The following is a 4,833-nucleotide window of genomic DNA, read 5'->3' as shown; positions in this document are numbered from 1 at the left end:
CCCCTGCACCTATCTCATTGACAGCTGGCAGGCTTCATGGCTGCAGCACGACCTGGCAGGTCTTCAGTAGTTTTTTTCACCCTCCTGTGCCCTAAGACAGACACAGCTGGCAGGCTTCATGGCCACAGCAGGGCCTAGCAGCCAGGCCTGCAGTAGTTTTCATCCCCCTGTGCCCCAAGACAGACACAGTTGCACAAGCACCCATGTCACAAGTTTTGCCTGTCTGCGGCCAGAGGTGCAGGGGCCCAGAACTCAGACTGCCCCTGCACCTATCTCCTTGACATCTGGCAGGCTTTGTGGCTGCAGCAGGGCCTACCAGGCCTGCAGTTTTCACCCCCCTGTGCCTTCACACACACACTGTCACCTATGTCATGAGTTTTGCTTGTTAGCAGTTTGAGGTGCAGTTTCCCAGAAACCCCTGCACCTATTTCCTTGAAACTTGCAAGGCTTTGTGGCCACAGCAGGGCCTAGCAGGCCTGCAGTTTTCACCCCACTGTGGCTTAACACACACATGTGACATGAATTTTGCTTTCAAGATTCTGAGGTGCAGTTTCCCAGAACCCCTATACCTATTGCCTTGAAACTTGGCAGGCTTCATGCCCTCAGCAGAGGCTACCATCTCGGCAAGTTTCAAGCAATGACAAAGTTATAGATATTTAATTGATCCCCCATTTTACTCTATGGCCGAATCTTCAAATTTCTCTGAATCAGGGCCGAATCTTCCAAAGCTGATTCGGCTGAATCGAATCAGAAAAGCAATCCAAATCTCTGAATTGAATAGTTCTCTATTTGCACAGGCCTAATAAGTACCACTGCCATTTTAGAAAGAAGTTAAGTGGACATCAGGAGGAACTTTGGACAACAGAGGGAACTTCCTTATGGTAAGGGTTGCCAGAAACTGGAATGGGCTTCCAAGGGAGGTGGTGCGCTCCCCTACCTTGGGGGTCTTCAAGAGGAGGCTAGACATGCACCTGGCTGGGGTCGTCTGACCCCAGAGTTCTTTCCTGCCCAGGGCAGGGGGTCAGACTCAATGATCTGCTAAGGTCCCTTTTGACCCAAACATCTATGAATCTATGGAACAGTCAAAAACGTAAAACTCCTGGAGGCAAATCTAGAAGCTACTTAAAAATACTATATTAGAGGCTCAGGAGAAGTGTATACCACAAATCAAGAAAACGTACCCAGCTGACCAACCAAACACTTGCATTGTTTAATAGCAGAGTTAAGGAAGCCTTTCAAAGCAAAAAGACATCCTTCCAAAAAATGGAAGACATGCCCAAATAAGGAAAACAGGGAAGCTCACATTTTGGCAAGTCAAGAATTTTTTTTTCAAAAATCTTATTGGTCTAATGAAAGATATCACCTCAACCATGAGCCCTGGAAGCAAAATAAGGCAGGCCAAACAAAAAATTTGAGGAGCATCTAGCAAAAATGGTAAAGTTAATCATATAAAATTTACATACATCACAAGGTGTAAGCAAGAGAATCAGTGGGATCGTTAGATGACCAACTTGTGAAAGGCGCACCCAAAATTGATAAAGCTACAGCAGAGAAGCTGACTGAATTCTTTGCATTGTTTTTTACCACAGAAGATACTGATGGATCAATACTTCCTTGTAAATGTGTCTCAAGAACTGGAACACATTGAAGCGACAATAGATGAAGTTTTAAAACAAATTAATAAATTGCATATTAATAAGTCACTAGGACCAAATGACATTCACCCAAGAGTTCTGAAGGAACTCAAATAATAAATTGCAGAACTGTTGCCAATATTATATAACATTGTTACAAACAGCATGTGTGCCAGAGGACTGGCAGGTTGGAAACATAATACCCATCTTCAAATAGGGCTCCAGAAGTGATCCTGGGAACTACAGACCAGTGAGTCTCACTTCCATCCATGGCAAATTGGTAAAACCTTTAATAAATAGTATTTATTAATAATCTTGGGAAGAGTAAGCATGTTTTTTGTAAAGGGAAATCCTGCCTCATTAATCTGCAGGAGTTCTTTGAGGGTTTTAAGAAGCATTTGGACAAGGGAGATCCAACTGATGAAATATATTTGAATTTTCAAAAAACTTTCAACAAGGTCTTTCACCAAAGGCTTTTTAAAAAACAACTGAATTGCCATGGGATTGGAGAGAAAGTTCTTTCAGGGACTGAGATCTTATTAAAAGATAGAAAGCAAGAGTAGCTTGAAGTGGTCTTCAAGTGGACTTTTCAGGATGGAAGGAAGTCATAAAAGGGATCCTACAGGGATCTGTACTACGCCCAAATTTTGTTCAAAATTTTCAACACTTCACTTTGCACTCCCGTTTCCAGATCAGTCTCCAAGTTTGCATTTCATACCCAGTTATTCCAGGTAGTCTAATCCCAAGATAATGGAAAGGAGCTGCAGAAAAATCTCAACAAGTTATGGGCCAAAAAAAAAAAAAAAAACAAAAAACAAAAACAAAAACAAAAACAAAAAAAACAATCAGTGTTGACAAGTGCAAGGTAATGAACATAGAGGAAAATAATCCCAACTTTACATATCCAGTAGCTGGCTTTGAACTAACTCTTACAACTGAGGAAAAAGACCTTGAAGTCATTGTAGACAGTTCTCTAAAAGGGTCAACTCAATGTGCTGAAGTGAACAAAAAACCCAATAAAATTTTGGGCATCATTGGGAATTTAAAACAAAATGCCATTATACAAATCCATGGTGCACTAAATCTTAAATACTTTATACAGTTCTGGTCTCCATACCTCTAAAAGGATGTAGTAGAACTGGAAAAGGAATAGAGAAGAACAAACAAGATGAGCTAGTGTATGAAGCAGTGGCCATACCAGGAGAGACTGAAATGGCTAAGAGTCTTTAGTCTGGAAAAGAGGCCAATGGGGGATAACGATAGAGGTGTACAAAACCATGAAGTGTGTGGACAAAGTGAACAGGGAACTGTTATTCACCAGGTCTCAGAATACTAGAGCTAAGGGTCATTCACTGAAATTAGTAGGAGACAGGTTTAAAACTAACAAGAGAAAGTATTTTTTTTTAGCTAACACATAGTTAACTTGTGGAATTCAGTGCCACAGGAGGTGGTAGAGGCAGATAGCATAGCCAGCTTAAAAAATGAACTAGACACATTCATGGAGAATAGGTCTGTTAGTGGCTGTTAAACAGATTAGTTGGAGATGTTTCCTCTGGCATCCCTAAACCACGATGGATGCCAAGAATGGTAATGAATAGGGGAATAGATCATTCTAGCTATACCTAGTGAAATGCAGCCCCACTAAAGCATCCACTGCTGCCACTGTCAGAGACAGGGTACTATGTTAAACAACCAATTGGTCTGACACATTTTGGCACATCTTATGTTTTTATGCCAGTAAAACAACTTGTATGTTCATCAATAAAAAAGAATCTAAAGTTGGCAATCCTGTCTGGGACCTGGGACATTTTTTCTTTAAAAAACAAAAAAAAACAAAAAAAACACAAAATAACACTAAACCAGAGCCTAAAACTAACGTGTGTTACAAATGAGAATGGAACATTTGCAAAGCAAGTTGAACTTTTTTAAATGATAGAAAAGGAAATATGGGCAGCTAGGACCCAAAAATCCTTTTTGCTCAAGCAACAAATACTCTATAGTTAAGAGAGCACCTGCACAGTCCTAGTATTCACTCTTTAATTAATGTCTTGTAACACATCTCAAAAAAGGCTCTCTCAGTGAGCTTCTATAGTTCCCCTTGTTAAAGTTCTGTCACCAAAATGAGGGGAAGATTGGACTCCGTTCTGAACTTTAGACAGAAACTGTGTGGATATTGCAAAATTATCCTTGATACAAATTATCAAACCTAAAGCAGCACATGGAACCACATTTAATAGCACCAAGCTGATAGCAGAGAAAAATTCAGATGCTCACAGTCCATGCATTAACAGCACAATTACAAACTGCTTGTTAGGTAACTTGAGACCCTGTATGTGATAGCACACTACTAGAAAATAACCACATCCCAAAATATAGTGTTATGTGAGGTGGATAGGAAAAGCAACCTAGATACTTAAGAAATATTTGTTCATAAGTTAAAAAAAAAAAAAAAAAATAGAGCAAGCCTCATTTTTTCCATACAGACATGTGCAATTGCAATACTACTTTGGTTAAACACACAGTAAACTTCATATAATCAGAGTATCATAGGAAAACAGGCCTGGAAGGGACCCTCAGGAGGTCATCTGGTCCAGCTGCCTGCTCAAGACAGAATCCCAAGCTAAAAGCCATCCTAGACAATTGTTCATCTAACCTTTTCTTAATACTTTACAAACAACCCTCTTGCACAGCTGCCAGGCACATTGCCTGAAAACATCAAAAACACCCTAACTTGCCATAGGTATGGCAGGGGGATGAAGACATGTAGTCAGCCTATAGGTTTTGTACAAGTGGGATGTTCTTGAGAATAACCCAAGTAAAAGCTATTGCTCTAAATCAAGGTTGTCCAGTTGACTGCCCGTGCGCTGCATGTGGCCTGCAATGGGTTAACATGCAGTCCTCAGGATCCTATGCAGATGCCATGCCCCCCAGCACTCTGGCTGCAACAGCAGCTGGAGTCTCCCGGCTCTCTTGCTCTACTCTAGCTTTCACTTCATGACTCATCCCTTGGTAGTCAGGCCACTGCAATACAGTGCAGCCCGCAGTCCTGGGAAGCCAGCTTGGAACACCCATGTAATGTTGTGCAACAGGGGTGTCTGTGGCTCGGCAACTGAAGGCAAGGTGGAGTACACACTCACGGTGCAGCAAGTAGAGAGGCACCTGCACATGCCAGTGACCCCAGTGGTGAAGCTCGCAGCAG

At 41.7% G+C, this 4,833-nt stretch overlaps 1 protein-coding gene across 1 annotated transcript in view; it reads right to left on the bottom strand.

Moving 5' to 3' along the window:
• The window catches only part of CFAP47 (cilia and flagella associated protein 47), a 757,346-nt gene that overhangs the window by 448,366 nt on the left and 304,147 nt on the right, over positions 1 to 4,833 (bottom strand). The gene's annotated exons all lie outside the window — the stretch shown is intronic.

Source organism: Alligator sinensis, unplaced genomic scaffold (assembly GCF_000455745.1).
Source record: "Alligator sinensis unplaced genomic scaffold, ASM45574v1 scaffold243_1, whole genome shotgun sequence".
In the NCBI taxonomy this organism is placed as follows: domain Eukaryota; kingdom Metazoa; phylum Chordata; order Crocodylia; family Alligatoridae; genus Alligator; species Alligator sinensis.
This window is presented reverse-complemented; position numbering and strand designations above follow the sequence as displayed.